The 16977-nt window shown below is 42.8% G+C and overlaps 1 protein-coding gene across 4 annotated transcripts in view; it reads right to left on the bottom strand.

Moving 5' to 3' along the window:
- NBAS (NBAS subunit of NRZ tethering complex) overlaps window positions 1-16977 on the bottom strand; it is a 374358-nt gene that overhangs the window by 34282 nt on the left and 323099 nt on the right. The gene's annotated exons all lie outside the window — the stretch shown is intronic.

Genomic DNA, 16977 nt, shown 5'->3' with positions numbered 1-16977 from the left:
TATCACACAAACAGGACTTCTCAAATGATGTATCTAATTACTGTCAACCTGACATGTTAAAATTTTTGCCAGTTTAAAAAATAATTTGTTCCCTAGCACCAAGATAGCTTTAAAATAGAAATAGAAATTCTTCCTCTCTAACATTAGAACATTTTTGTATTGAAAAATATTTTCCTCCAAACCTGGAAAAGTTCCAAATCATCAAATATTACCTTCAGCTCAGTTACGATTCACAACATTAAATGTTAATTTTTTTTCAGTCCAAAAGTGGTTCTAAAACATCAATTGGACCAAAAAGTTTTCCTCAGTTCGATAGGAACTTTAAAGGATTAAAGCTCATGTTCCCATAGTTTGAGTGACTCAAACAAGGGCAAAATTTTCAAACAAGGTTGAAAAATACAGATTGCCCATGAATTTGTTGAAATGCCTACACAGTTTTGTGGCTTTAATATACTGAATGTCGACAGTTTGCTTCCAGCCCCAGGGTGCATCTGAAAATGTCTCATAAATAAAAATAATATCTGAAGAAGTATTATTTTAAAATACTGGATATTTAAAGTATTTAGTACAGGTAACTGGACATATTAAATAATACAAACGTGTACTATCTGCCTAGAAAAATGTTAGTCTAAGATTTCAAGTTCACTACTCATATGGTACCATAATATGAATGTCACTGCCATTATTAGAGAAACAAGTGGTATTAGAGTGAAGCTTCATTTTTCAAGAAATAGAAATGGGGACATTTTTCATCCAAAACTTTTTCTTTGGCTGGAAAAGTAGATTTTGGGTTGAGAAACATTCTGACATTTTGCAAATTCATGTTGATTTTGGCAAATTGTTTTGGTTGAAATGATAAACAGAAAAAATATTTAGGAAACATCAAAATGGTTCATCTTGATAATGTCAACACAAAAGTTTTCAACTTTTTTGGCCAGATTTGCAAGCAGACTTGGGTGCCAGTGAGGCGGTGGTGCCCCCACCTTACATTGAATAGCCCGTGTTTAGGACACTCACTCCAGATGTGGGAGACCCAGGTTCAAACTCCCCGTCTGGAGCAGGGATCTGACCCCGACCACTGCTGCATGCCCTAACCACTAGGCTTTAGAGTCACACATTCTCTCTCTTTGGCCCAATAACTAGTCAAGTATTTAATATAAAGTGGACCAGCTTTAACTGGAGAAACAGAGAGCCTCACCCCCCAAAACCCCCAATAATCTGAGGATTAGGGCACTCACCTGGGGGTTCTCTACTGCAGAGTGGGGATTTGAAACAGAGTCTCCAACATCCCAGATAAGCGTCCTAAGCACGGGGCTACTGGGTATCAGGAAGCAGGGCACAGCAGCACAAACTCCATTACTTTGTGACTCTAGCCCTTTATTTCCACTAAAAGAAATGGTTAACTGTGGCTAAACCAAAACACAACATTTCATTTTGGGCCGAACAGTTAGAATGAAATAACATTTTTCAGATTTGTTCGATGCACCAAAAAAATTGCAGTTTTGGTTTGACCCAAGCTGATTTTTTTAAAACGGTCAGTAAACAACAACAAAATCAGTTATTCACTCAGTTCTAAGAGGAAATGAAAGGATCTACTTGTAGATGTCTGAGGAGCCAGAAGAGGGTGATTAAAGGTAAAACAAACAACAGGAGGGTAGAGGAATGCTGAAGGAAAGGTGGTGTGATGTGAAAGGTAAGAGGCAGATGAAAGGCATGCTTGCCTCTGTAGAATTACTAGTTTTGTCTAGACTCACTAAATAAAAATGTATTTTTTCCACTTCAAAGAAAAAAACACTACAATTTTGTCTTCTTCAATCTATCATATGATTCTTCCTCTTCCAGTCATCTCCTATTGCTAGTGCATTGTTACAGGATGGTAGTTTGAAATTGAGCTCAATCCTAAATATAATGAAAAAGCTAAATTGCATTACGATGGCTATAATCACCACTATGGCTACTTTTGCCTTTCTTGTTTTTTTTTAATTTGAAGAAAGGTCTTCAAAGGTGGGATGAGATCTTGACATGAACTTGTCTCCTGCACACAATATTCACTGGCAGAATCTAGACATGCCATTAGACATCACATTGCGTTGATTATGCTCAGTTCATGTTTTTAAGCTTTTCTCTGCAACAGTAAGGGCTTAAAAACTCACTTTTTTTTTTTAAATAAAAGCTGATATTCTCATGTAATCACATGACTCCATAAGTTTAGGGCCTATAGTGCTTATGCCATAATCCATCCAGGATGGCCACATATATATATGCCATGTTATGCACATTTCTTAAAAGTTTTCCTGGATGACTGCAATATTAAAAATGCATTAAGCCTCAATCCTGCAAAGATTTAGGTACATGCTTCACATTACATACTATAAGTAGTCCCACTGATTTTAGTGAGACTATTCAGCGTGTAAATTTACACATCCTGTGGAGCACCTGACAGTTTAATGTGTGTATAACTTTCGTGGCATCATGGCAAGAAAAATCTGCAGATAATATAGCCCACTGTATTGTAAGAAGATAATCTTTCCTAGCAGCAGAAAAAGAAAAAGCCTACAAAAGAAGTGGGTGTTGTTAAAAAAAAAAAAAAAAACAGTGTGGAAAGACTGATTTTTTAAAATGCTTTCCTGACACTACACAGCACAAAAATAAATGGTAAAACATACCTTCTGAGGGAAGAGATTACTACACATAAATACTAATAAAAGGTAAATCACAATGCACACAAAAAGTGAGATTGTTTTATATAATGAAGACAAATAAGTTGAAGGTAAAACCTTGAGACCCCTTCTCAGTTAGACAGTGACAAGTTTCTCTGCCACACTCTTTAAAACTCCTTGCTCAAGAGGCTTCTGATACCACAGTCACCGCCAAACTAAACCAAACCACAATCTATTCACAGTGACATCTAATATCACAAGATAAGAAAAAGGTTGTGTACCAAGGTATCAAATGATAGTGTACCCACAGCATTTCTGAGTGCAGTTTACCATAGATGTAAGTGTCCTTCTCTCAATGCTACAAAATAATGCAGCATTATCAAGACAACTTAAGCTTCAGATGTAGTAACAGACAAACATTTCCATGAACATTTGTTTCATGGCAGATGTTTTATTATTCTCAGAAGTAAGATTTTCGTTTTTGATAAACATGAGAGATCCAGCTCATTTTGCCCAAATTCCTCATTAACATTATCATCTTTTTAAACAACAATAAAAAATTTTTGTTCAAGTTTTACTCCTATCTATACAAATATTAAACACAATGGGTGCAAGTTGGCTTGCAAAAGGAATTAAAAAGTGGTACTCATGAAAGTTTATGGGAAGATCAATAGGAATCAATAGGAAAAACTATTTCACTAGGAGGGCGGTAAAGTACTGGAATGGGTTACCTAGGGAGGTGGTGGAATCTCCAATTTTAGAGGTTTTTAAGGCCCGGCTTGACAAAGCCCTGGTTGGGATGATTTAGTTGGGGTTGGTCCTGCTTAGAGTAGGGGGTTGGACTGGATGATCTCCTGAGGTCTCTTCCAACCCTAATCTTCTATGATTCTATGAATGAATGTGGGAGAATGGCAGAGAAGGGATTTGAATCTGGTCTCCCGCATCCCAAGTCAGGACCCTGACCGCGTAGCTATTTGTCTTTTCTCTCCCTCTCCTACCACCCATGAGAAAAGGTATGGGTTCATCCTGATACGTAACAGGAACATTCTGCAATCTCAAAAAGATTTTCCAGATCAGAAAACTGATTCCCACCCAGCTGTACTCTAATGTGAAAGTATTTTACAATTTACCTCCTCCCTCCCCACTCTCCTGCTGGTAATAGCTTATCTAAAGTGATCACTCTCCTTACAATGTGTATGATAATCAAGTTGGGCCATTGGGAGACAGGCCAGTCCTTGCCTACAGACAGCCCCCAGCAACCACAAATACTCACCAGCAACCACATACCACACAAAAAAACCACTAACCCAGGAACCTATCCTTGCAACAAAGCCCATCGCCAACTGTGCCCACATATCTATTCAGGGGACACCATCACAGGACCTAATAACATCAGCCACACTATCAGAGGCTCATTCACCTGCATATCCACCAATGTGATATATGCCATCATGTGCCAGCAATGCCTCTCTGCCATGTACATTGGTCAAACTGGACAGTCTCTACGTAAAAGAATAAATGGACAAATCAGATGTCAAGAATTATAACATTCATAAACCAGTCGGAGAACACTTCAATCTCTCTGGTCACGCGATTACAGACGTGAAAGTTGCGATATTACAACAAAAAAACTTCAAATCCAGACTCCAGCGAGAAACTGTTGAATTGGAATTCATTTGCAAATTGGATACAATTAACTTAGGCTTGAATAGAGACTGGGAGTGGCTAAGTCATTATGCAAGATAACCTATTTCCCCTTGTTTTTTCCTACCCTCCCCCCTCCTCAGACGTTCTTGTTAAACCCTGGATTTGTGCTGGAAATGGCCCACCTTGATTATCATACACATTGTAAGGAGAGTGGTCACTTTAGATAAGCTATTACCAGCGGGAGAGTGGGTTTGTGTGTGTGTGGGGGGGGGTGGGTGGGTGAGAAAACCTGGATTTATGCTGGAAATGGCCCAACTTGATTATCATACACATTGTAAGGAGAGTGATCACTTTAGATAAGCTATTACCAGGAGGAGAGTGGGGTGGGAGGAAGTATTTTTTTCATGCTTTGTGTGTATAAAAAGATTTTCTACACTTTCCACAGTATGCATCCGATGAAGTGAGCTGTAGCTCACAAAAGCTTATGCTCAAATAAATTGGTTAGTCTCTAAGGTGCCACAAGTACTCCTTTTCTTTTTGCGAATACAGACTAACACGGCTGTTACTCTGAAACTTGCAACCAACACTACATACCAGTTGCTTGAATCAAGGTGGCTTGAGGAGACAGCACAATGAAGAATATTATTTTCTCCTTCTGCCTGCTTTTGCTTTTATCTATTCTCAAGGTTTCATGAGTTGCTTTTGCTTTTAGCTATTCTCAAGGTTTCACGAGTTGGTGGCCATCACTGCTTATGATATCATAATGCTGGCCCTATCCCAAAAAGTTAACTTTGGCTAATAAATGGACCCACTTTTTCCCCAGCATTAATCAAGCCAGTTAGCCAAACATGTTTTGGGAATTCCAAAGCGTACTGATTATTTCTGTTGTATTCTGCAACTACTACACCATTTCAAAAGCCAGAATTTAATTTTTCTTTTATCTCTGATATGTCATGTCTGTTGTCTTGGAGCATAACCACACAATACCTCATTGAATTAGGTGACTTTAGCCATCACAGCAGCTATATTTCTTTAATACGTACAGTCTGCTTATCAGTAACAGATTCACTGGATTTGACACAGCACGTTCAATCATCTACTCATATACAGAAATAATCTTGACCTTGCTGCTTCTTGTATATCTGTTGAAAACTAAAATAACTACCTGAATACAAAAAAGCTGCCATTGGAGTCCAGTGTTTTATCAAACAACCTACTGCAGTTCTCCAGTTTTATTACTAATACTCAATTGCATCACATAAGTTTTCAGGGGCGTTTACTTCAAATTTTCAGCAACAACAAAAATTGGTTTCATGTGCAAAAACATGAAATAGGAGTTTCAGATTTCTTTTGTAATGGTATCAATAATAAAAGCAATTTAGCACGTGTCTTTCACTTTTCTAATCCATTCAGCTTTATGGTATTTGAGCACAGATTGATCTGAAATTCTACCATTTACTAGATACTCTGAGTGCATGTTCTTTGCTGCAGGTACAGGGATAAAAAGATTTTAGAGCATTTAATGATCAGCACTTCGTGTAAAGCACACTTTTTTAAAAAGTGGTATACATTTTTCTCTGTCACCTATAGAATAAAGGTGTTAGATGCCATAAGACTTCAAAGCACTGACATCCTCCAAGATATCTGCTATCCAGTTTCAATGACTCAAAAGTTTGACCTTTTTCCTTTTTCTCATAGCATGGCTATTGCTTTATGTATATTCATCATATCATGAGACTCCTGAAGATGAGTCAATATGTGAACAGTTCCTTATAGGTGGAATCTGTAAAAAGCTGTTGACACTGTAGTTTTAAAGGAAATAGTATGCTGTATAAATTATACAATTATCGACTTTTAAAAAATCATGGGCAAATAGTTTTTCACAAAGCCAAAGATGGCAAAGGCAAAGATGACAAAGATTGTGGCATGGTATTGTACTGGGTCACTCCCTCTAGTTTGTTACGTCTCTCTCTCTTTTTATTTATTTATTTGTTTTTAAATTTTAGCCAACACTGTATGGTGTGTGATACAGCATGGCCAGAGGGCAGCAGGAGGGTGATAGAGGGGAGATATGTAAGCCCCAGGATGATGGCAGCCTTATTCCCTGTAGAGGGAAGAGAGGTTGCTATAGATTAATTAGAGCACCTGAAGCCAATTAGAGCACCTGAAGCCAGTCACCTGATAAAACCCCCCTGCTTCAATCAGACACTTGGAGGAGTTGAAGTAGAGTGGTTTGGTGTTGGAGCAGAGAGCAGTTTGAAGGGAAGCAAAGGAGAGTTTGAAGAAGTGCTGTTGCGGGCCAGAAGACTAAGACCCTAGGTAAAGGGAAACCCGGCTTGTGCAGAGCAGAGGAACTCCACAAACACAAGGGGTTGGGAGAAACTTGGCCCAAGCAGAAAGAGGGCAGGAAGCTCCACAAGCTGAAGGGCCGGAGAGGGAAGTAGCCAAGGGGAAGAAATCACTAGTTCAAGTGGTTTGCCATTATCCCTAGGGCCCCTGGGCTGGGACCCAGAGTAGAGGGCGGGCCCGGGTCCCTCCCTCTCCACTCCCCTTCTCTGCGATACTAGTGGGACAGTTAATACCCCAGATGAGGGGCGACAAACAGCGCCCTGAATCCCCCCAAGAAGAGAAAGCGCAGGACCTATCATAGCAGTGCTGGCAATTTGCCACAGGTGCTTATTCTAAATTGTGCCCATGAGGCACAGAAATCCATTATATAAAGTTTCCCTGTTCCTAAAATATGGAAGCATCTGCTAAGGTTGTAAATGCTGTGTTGCCTAAGTCATATAATTGGAGAACCTGAAGCTGGTAACCTGGAGATACCTTTTGCTGTAAAACGGAATTATTGAAAAGTTACAGTGAAAGGGAGATGATTCAGTCAGACAGACCAAAAAAATGCAGTCTACTTTGCACTACACTTATCAACAGAGTTGGTGAGCATCAAAGTAAAGTAGAGCTTTTTTGTATTGAAATGTGTTCAGCTCAATACATTTTTATTCTTATAAGGAAAGGAAAACTCTTGGTTTTAGTGGACATTGTTTGGATACTACTAATGTTCTGAGACAAATATTGGTGAGCATTGGCAGGGGAAGAAGATTCAGAACCCAGATGAATGTTTTCCTTTATTATAATTGCCTGGATGTTACAAAAAGATATATCTTTGTTTAAAATCCATGCCTGATAGATAAAACACAAATGCTTCTGCCTTACTGTCTTGGAGTTTCAACCAACAACTTACCGATTTACATCTTTGTAAGTTCATTTTATTACTTTTACCAGATTGTAAATGTAAACATCTCAAAATATTCGCATATCCTTGGCTGCAACGTAAATTTGAATTAATATGGCATTAAGAACAGAATTGCTGAGCAGGAATTTGAGCAGTATTGCTACAATACATTGTAAGTCAACCTGAACCCCTGCTAAAATGCATTACATTCATATTTATTACCAGCTGCTCGGCTTTCAAAACAGTGCGGATGTTGTAGGGGCTATATTTTAAAATACTATGCTAAAATAACATGAAATATTTTTCTTTAGTCCTAGAAAAAGCAAAGGAAGAATTCAGGAGCTAAAGCTTCTATTCAGGAAGCTGAACACTGTGCTTAGGTATTGCAGGGTTCTAAGAGCAATAGTGGAAACTATTATTTGTATTACTACTTAAAGACACCAACCTGCTAAGTACCGTGTAAACACAATATGAGCCAGCGCCTGCCGTGAAGACCTTACAATCTAAATAGATCAGGCTGACAAAGGAAGTACTATCCTTACTTTACAGCTGGGGAAGTGAGTCACAGATATAGTTGCATGGGAAGTCTTTGGTACAGCCAGAAATTGAACCCAAATCTCCCCCAAGTCCCAGTCCACTAGATCATCATTCCTTACATTACCCACTTGGGGTAAATTCTCGACCATATGCATAAGATAAGTCACTATGCAAGCCACTTCATGCATAGAGCCACATGGTTAAAAAGCTTGTTGCAATTAATTAATTAATGCCCTACGTGGGCATTAAAATGCATGAACAAAACAGGGTGAATTATGGGTGGAGAGGAAGGCTTTAAAACATGGGATTGGTGAGCAAAGAAGTCAAAATAATATCCAACTGTTCATATTTATTCACCATTACTTCCATACAAAATCTGTAAGTATGCAAGTCAAACAGAACTTTTGCAAAGTAACTGTTCACACTGCTAAATTCAGTGTGAAAATCAACAGTAAAGATTTTGTAATTGGAATTTAGCTGGCCATTTGGTCGATGAAATACATATAGCTATTATTGACCCTACAGAACTAACAAAAGTAAAATCTTTTCTTTTTTCAGTTATTTTTCTTTAAATGAGCCTAAGACACTGTGTGCTTCTGAAAACATTTATAATATACAGAAAGATACTGTAAAAATGCAAATCTTACACAAGTAACTTCCCATGAAAAAAACAACTCAGATGCCCATACATAAGACACGCACTGCAACCTGTTTCCTTAGCAAAAGCCAGAGAAAATAGAGATTTGCAGCACACTCTAAAAGCAAATGAATTCACTCTGTTGGCCCCAGGGGAGGGAGCAAGTTCCAGAGCTGAGGATCTTATAAAGAAACTACTCCACCAAACTGGGAACGTTAAACTGAATTACTCATGTTGATAGGATATAGAAAGATCAAGAAAGATCAAGGAGAATGGGAAGCCTAAACCAAGGGATTACCCATCCATTCACGGTAGAAAGAAGGGACTGGCAAAGATGGCTGAATGAGGGAATTGAGAGCAGTGGGACAGTCCCTAGGACAGGGTGAGAAAGGGAATGGGGATTGCAAACCTGAACATGGGCATTTAGAGATACTTGGCTAAGAAGTATCCCCTCACAAAATGGGCCAGAAGAGACAGTGGATCTGTTGTCCATCTCCCAAAATACCAGACGGAGCTAGAGAGCACCCAGTCTACCTAAAAGATGGTATGGAGAGCCAAGAGCTCCTTGCCATACTGTCTTTCACATCTCCATTCTCCACACATTAGCAGATTTTAAGGCCAGAAATGGAAGTTACTTACTTGTAAATGGAGGTTCTTTGAGATGTGTGGTGCCTATCTCTATTCCACATGTGAGATACGCATGCACAGCATATTCCTGAGCCTGGAATTTTGTGCGAGCAGTGTCCGTTGGTCCACATATGTACCACACCTAGACTTGTGCTCCCAACTGAGGACAAAGGGCAGTGTGGGCCAATGCCTCTCTAGTTTCCCATTCATACTGCAGTGTAATGAATTTGCAGAAGAAGGGAAGGTGGGTAATGGATGTCACCTATCAGCTCTATGTTCTTGGGGAACCAGGGTGCAATATCCAGCCTGTCTGACTCATAAAAGACCTTCCCTCCCGCTCCCGCCCTCCCCCCCACACTCCTCCAGCCTCTGCTTGAACCAAAGTTGATCAGAAGAAAGACTTACAAAAAGCAATGAAAAGGCAGTGGGAGACACACCTAAACCCCTCTAGACAAGGGTGACAGGATTAGGGAAACTCCCCTAGCCTCATTCGCATCAAAGATGGGACAAGGAGGCATCTCCATTAGCATACAGAATGGAGCACAGAGATTCCAAGGCAAGAACCGCACTGAACTCTAGGACCAGAAAAGCAGGAAAGCACTGCATGATGGGGAATCTCTGCTCCAGATGTTAATGAACCCATGCCTGCATACACCCAGCTCAGCAGTTATCAGGCCAATTCTAGTAATAAATCCTTTATTGGTATCCAAAATACTGAAGCTGCCTAATTGCATTGTGAGCTCCCTCAAAGGAACATCGCCCATAGCCAGGAATGATCAGTTCCCATTGTCTAGCCTGAACAAAACAACTTTGGTATACAAATCTAGCATTCTCTCTTGAACCATTGTTTCCTACAAAAACCCCTACCCACGCTCAAGTAAGTGTTTGCGTAGTGAGTCATCGGCTGTTCAGGAAGATATACTGTACTTCCCTGGAACAGCATGACTCTAGGTTCATCATCCATGGATTAGCCACACCTTGAAATGGAGAATCGGAATGTTGGGGAGGTGGAGACATCCCGCATCCTGTGTCAGCAGGTGAGGCACAAGGGGAAGGGTCTGTGGTGGTCTTGTGGCCATCTGATTCAGGTATGGGAATCACCTTTGTCTGGGCCATGTTGGTGCAATTAGGATTACTCTGGATATGTCCTTCTTGATCTTGAGAAGTACGCGGCCAATATTGGAGTCGGAGGGAAGGCATGCATCAAGGGGGCTTCTCATTTCATGAGGAAGGTGTCCCCTAGGGAATTTTGTCCGAATCCTGCCCAGGAGCAGTAATGTGGGCATTTGGCACTGTGGGACATTGCAAAAAGGTCTATTGAGGGAAAACCCCATTGTTGGAATACAGTTTTCAGGATTCCTGGGTCCAGCTCCCATTCATGCATTTGTGATGAGTTTCTGCTTAGGTCATCTGCTGTGACATTCTGGCTTCCCTGTAAGTAGGTTGCAATGAGATCTATGTTGTTGGAGATGCACCATTCCCAGAGGTGAACTGCTTCTGCGCCAAGCAAGTCAGACCGGGCCCCTCCTTGGCGATTTATGTAAAACATAGTGGCCAAGTTACCAGTGAGGATCTGGACAATCTTGTTGTGCATCAGGGGCAGAAAGCGGTGGCATGTATTTTGAACTTCCCTGAGTTCCAATAGGGTGGATTCCGTAAGGGACCATTGGCCCTGGATGGTAGTCTCGGACAAGTGTGCTCCCCATCCCACGAGGGAGGCAGCTGTGGTGATCGTTACTGATGGGGTGTCTTGTTGGAATGGAACACCTGTGCAAACGTTAGTTTGTTTTGTCCACCATGTTAGTGAGTCTATTACCCTTCTGGGCATTGTCAGTCATCTGTGGGTGGAGTGCTTGTGAGGAGTACAGAGAGTACGAAGCCAGGTTTGTAGACACCTCATTCGAAGCCTGGCATGCTTCCCAACAGACGTGGTGGCCGACATGTGCCCTAGGAGTTGTAGGCACATTCTGGCAGATGTTTGTGGGCTGTTTTTTACTGTTGTAATGAGATTTGTTAGGGCAATAGGGTGTTGTTGAGGCAGTTGTTATGATGCTGTGGTGCAGTCGAAATGTGCCCCTATAAAGGCCAACGGTTGGGTTGGAATTAGAGTGAATTTCTGAAACTTGATTTGTAACCCAAGTTTTGTAAACAGAGCTGTAGTGATGTGACAAGCGTCGACTGCAGCCTGGTATGGTGAAGTTTTTAGGAGGCAGTCGTCTATGTAGGGAAATATTTTTATCACACCCTGTCTGCGAAGGTGTGCTGCAACGACGGTGAGGACCTTGGAGAATACCCGTGGGGCTGTGGATAACCTGAATGGGAACACTCTGTACTGATAGTGGAGGTTCCCGAGTCTAGATTGGACGAACCTTCTGTGTGCTGGATTAATAGTGACGTGGAAATAGGAATCTTGTAGGTCAAGGGCTGAGAGCCAATCTCCTTTCTCCAGTGCCGGAATTATGGTTGGTAGTGTTATCTTGAAGCTCTGTGTTCTGACAAACTTGTTAGCCTGCGCAAGTCCAAGATGGGCCTCAATCCACGGCCCCACCTCCTGCACCAATACATTGCAGCAAGTCTACAGCACCAACAGCAATCACAATGATTTCACAATGAAACCAAAGCGTGCCTCTTCCATTGGCACCGAGCTTACCTGTGCCGCAGCAGTTTGTTAGCCAGGCAGACCTCTTCATCACATCTACTCCAGGAACGCCTCTCTTTGGTACTGACGGTACCCCAGCCAGACCAGGGCCAAGCCTGACTAATACCCCTGCTAGCTCAGCCCCTCCTCTCTCCAGCACCGAGGAGGAGGAAGTGGGGGCAGGAATGTGCACCCCTCGCCATTCCTCCCCCAAACTTGTTTTCTTCTGGGTGAGGAAGTAGTGTGAATAAAACCCGCTCCCCCTTGGTAGGTACTGGTTCAACAGCACCTAGTTGCAGGAGGTGGTTTACTTCCTGCTGTAACAGGTGCTCATGAGATGGGTCCCTGAAGAGGGACGGGGAAGGAGGGTGGGTAGGCCAGATAGAGGCAAAAGGAATAGAATAGCTCTTGCGTATAATTTTCAGAACTCACCCATCTGATGTAATGGTTGCCCAAACCGCATAGAAAGGTTAGGTGGTCCCCAAATGGGCTGGAGGTTATGAGTGACTTCGGCAGTGGAGTAGGGGGGGCTCTTGTGTCTTCGACCAACGCTTCAAGATGCTTGTCTGGAAGTGGACGGTTGAGATTTCGCTGACTGCTCTGGGGCTTGTCAGCATCTCGTCTGACATTGTTTGCGGCACTGGTCATGTCTTTGAGATTGGGCATATGGGGCACTGTTGGTATAAAATTTACCCTGTTTCTTTTTGTTCCCAGTGGCATATATTCCTAGGGTTTTCCATGTGGCACGGGAATCTTTGAGTGTGTGTAAAGTTGCATCTGTGCCTCCCACAAACAGTTTTTGACCTTCGAAAGGTAAGTCCACTACTGTCGCCTGAACTTCCTTGGGGAAGCCTGGAAGGTGGAGCCAGGACACCCTCCTTGTGACTATGCATGTGGCGATGGAGCTGGCTGGTGTGTCAGCGGAGTCCAAGGAAGCCTGTAAGGCCGTTCGGGCAGCGAGGGAGCCCTTCTATGATGTTAGCTTTATACTGTTCTTTTTTATCCGTTGGAAGATGTTCAATAAAAGTTGTCATTTGTGCAAAAATGTTGTGTGTGTGTGTGTGTAGTTGGCCAGTAATGCAGAATAGTTTGCTATTCAAAACTGGAGGGTCACCGAGGAACAGGCCTTCCTGCCAAAAAGGTCTAGGCGTTTCCAATCTTTATCATAAGGGGTGGTCCTAGCCAGATGTTGCTTTCCCCTTTGATTAACTGGCTTCATCACCAATGAATTGGGGTAGGGGGGTGAACAGCAACTCGGCTCCCTTAGCTGGGATGTAGTACTTCTTCTCTGATCTTTTACAAGAAGGTGGAGCTGTAGTTGACATCTGCCAGATAGTTTTTGCTGGGTCCATCATGGCAACATTGATGGGTAGTGCAATTTTGGCAGTAGGAGATGTATGGAGAATATCTGTCAGCTTATGCTGTGTCTCCAGCAGCTCTGCCAAGGAAATGTTGAGGGAGTCAGCCACTCGTTTAAATAATTCCTGGAAGGATTTAAAGTCATCACCTGATGTGGGAGGAGAAGACATTATTGTTCCATCAGGAGACAAAGAGGAGACGTGGGTTGGTGGGATGGTGTCACCCTCTGGTGGCTCTTCAATTGCTTCTATATTGGTGCAGCAGGTTGTGCCATTGTGCTGCTCGGTGCTGAGGTTTCCTTCAGCTTCCTCGGTGCCGAGGTAACAGGATTAGCTTTGTTAAGTGTGCCTGCCTTAGAGCTAGACCACGGGCAGGTCTTTTGCTCCTCAGGCCGTCCCGGTGTCGGACGGTCCTGGTGCCTCTCAGTTGGGGGCTCTGCGTGCCAACAGTACTGGGGCAGATTTGGCGGTCAGAGAGGCAATTCTCTCTGAGGCGAGGAGTGAGAGTGCTTTTTCGTGGCTTTGTGTGGGACTGGGTCCTTTGCAGCTGTTTTTGAAGAGGATCCCATATCCGATGCCACCGTGGGTGAGTGCTGGTGGGGAGGGGTCCTGTGCTCAGGATCAGAAGCAGGTTGAAGGGATTTCTCCATCATCATAAGTTTTAACTGGAGATCCCTGGCTTTTCTAGTCCTCACTGTCAGCTTTTTGCAGTGGTGGCACTTCTGTGCGATGTGTGTCTCTCTAAAACAACGGACACACTGCGAGTGACCGTCTGAGACTGGTATTGACAGTCTACAGGTCAGACAGCATTTAAAACCTGGAGAACCAGGCATGTCAGAGAGGCTGTTCACAAAGAAGGAATGGGAATAGTCCCTTCCAAGTGTCTCTGTACAGTGAGGCGGATGCCCGCCGGAGGGGAGGGGGAATGGAATTTTTTTTCAATAGAGAAAAAATGAAGGAAGAAGTAAATAAAGAAAGAATAAAGCTACAAGGGTTGAACTAAAGGAGAGTAAGGTTTTTGAGGGTGCTGCTGTTGTTCTGACCAAAGCCAACGGCGGTACAGAAGGAACTGGGGGGCGATTGGCTGCGCACACTGGGTAGCCGCTCAGAGCGGGGCAAGACAGCTGCTGCGTGTGCGCGGCCAACTGGGGCACTGCTACTGCAAATCTCCAACTAGAAGCGCTCGGGTGCACAAACACCTAAAGTGGAGCACCCACAGGGACACTCCTCGAAGAAGAAACTCTGAGATATCAGGGATTCTGGAGGAGTCTGGAGACAAAAGCACCGATAAGCCCAAGCAGAGAAATGCTTCCATTTAGCTGAGTAACAGCTTCTCCTAGAATCTTTTCTACTTTGGTGAAGGATGAATTGCTTGATCTTGGAACATGAGTGTTCTATCTCGGATGCCCATCCAAATACTGGTTCTCATTTCCAGAAGCCCTGGATGGGGTATGTCACCTTGTCCCTGTGTCATACTAGAGGGTCTGATAATATGAGTGTGATGTTGCACCCCATAATGCTTTATGGAAATATGCTTATGAATGTAAATATGACATAACTGGAATATGTTTTATGCTACATATGCCATGTAACATATCTCTGCAAAGATTATGATCTACTGAATATATTCATCCTATTTGTATGCATGTATCATTTTTGTATTCGAAGTTATGAATATTGGCTGTGTACTTGTTTGTTTTTAAGTAGCTTTAGTAAGGTATTTGGGTAGCTTCTTTAGAAAAGAATTTGCAAGTTAAGTGCCCAATCAAGAAACACTTAACAGATAATGGATCTTGGAAGGCTCCAATCCACATAAGAAGTCTACTTGAGGACGTTCAAGGTAGCATGCGAACAATGGCTGCTACCTGTAAGTTCTGAGTCATGCATGGACATGTGACTCCAAAACTCTATCTTGTAGCTGGGATTCTACACAGGGGGAGGGAGGGGTGTTTACCCACAAGAGAAAGTCTATTTAAATCCCTGGGAGACCCCTCCATTTTGTCTTTAGCTGGCTCAAGAGATATCCTTTGGGGGTGGAGAGGCTATCTAAAAGAAACTTGAACAAAGGACAGTAACCACGGGGGTGTGAGTGATTGCTAGACCCAGACTAGAAGGAGGCTAGTCTGTAAAAGAGGCTTATTGGAACATCTCTGAAGGTGAGATTTTATCTGTATTCAGTTTCTTACTGTATTAGGCATAGACTTGCGCGTTTTATTTTATTTTGTTTGGTAATTTACTTTGTTCTGTCTGTTAGCACCAGGAACCACTTAAATACCACTATTTGTATTTAATAAAATCACTTTTTACTTATTAATTAACCCAGAGTATGTATTAATACCTGAGGGGGCAAACAGCTGTGCATACCTCTCACTCAGTCTTATAGAGGGTGAACAATTTATGAGTTTATCCTGTAGAAGCTTTATACAGGGTAAAATGGATTTATTTGGGGTTTGGACCCCATTGGGAGTTGGGCATCTGAGTGCTGGAGACAGGAACACTTCTTAAGCTGTTTTCAGTTAAGTCTGCAGCTCGTGGGACGTTGTTCAGACCTGGGTCTGTGTTTGTAGCCAGCAAGTGTATCTGGCACAACCAGGCACTGTTCTGGAATCCCAAGCTGGCAGGGAAAGCAGGGGGAGAAGTAGTGTTGGCACATCAGTTGGCAGCCCCAAGGGGGTTTCTGTGATCCAACCCGTCACAATGGGGACAGTCATGGGTGGTCACCTTGAGAGTTTCAGCTGATCCATGAACCAGAACTGTCTTGACCGTTTGGGCATGATGAGGATGTCTCAACCTCTGTCTTGAGGGATCTTCCAGAAAACCTGTGACTTCAAAGGAACTGGAGGGAAAGAATATTCCAGGTGACCCTTCCATGACATCAGGAGGGCATCTCCCAAAGAGTTCTTTCCCGGGGCTGCTCTGGTACAGTACCAAGGAAGCTTCCTGTTTGACTTTGAGGCAAAAAGATCCCAGGATGGCTTTCTTCATGGAGCGAAGATGTTGCTGAGAAATGAATCGTGAATCGTAATTCACAGAAACTTGTCTCCTCAGGGAGACTGCTAGGTAATTTGGAAACCCAAGTAAGTATGCAGATGATAGAGTTATGTGATGTTTGATGCACCAATTTCAGAGAGTGATTACCTCTATGCACAAAAAGAAAGCTCTCATTCTCCCTTGCTTGTTTATATAAAATACTTTGATGTTGTCTGATGTTATATAAACATGTTTGGATTGGATGAGTGGCAGGAAGGCATTGCAGGCCCAACAGACCACTATGAGTTCTAATAAGCTGATGTGAATTTTGGGCTTCTGGTAGGTCCAGATGCCCTGTGCCATATAATCACCCATGTGTGCACCCCAACCCAGGAGGAAAGCATTGGTAATTAAGGTTGCCTCAGGTGTTGGTGTGAGGAAAGGGACTCCTACCAAAACGTCTCCGGTTTTGTCCACCGGACAAGAGAGCCTAATACCTTGGGTGGAATTGTGACTTTGGCCTTTATGGTACCCTTCTCTGGTGAGAACACCGAGGAGAAGCCAGGCTTGTAGGCTTCATAGCTGTAGCCTGATGAATGGTGGTCATGTGTGTGCATGAAGCCATGTGGCCAAGGAGGTAAAGGCAAGTTCTGACTGACTTCCTGAGTCTAATA

The sequence above is a fragment of the Chelonia mydas genome, chromosome 3 (assembly GCF_015237465.2).
Source record: "Chelonia mydas isolate rCheMyd1 chromosome 3, rCheMyd1.pri.v2, whole genome shotgun sequence".
In the NCBI taxonomy this organism is placed as follows: Eukaryota; Metazoa; Chordata; order Testudines; family Cheloniidae; genus Chelonia; species Chelonia mydas.
The sequence above is the reverse complement of the archived record's forward strand: the minus strand, read 5'-3'. Positions and strand labels throughout refer to the sequence as shown.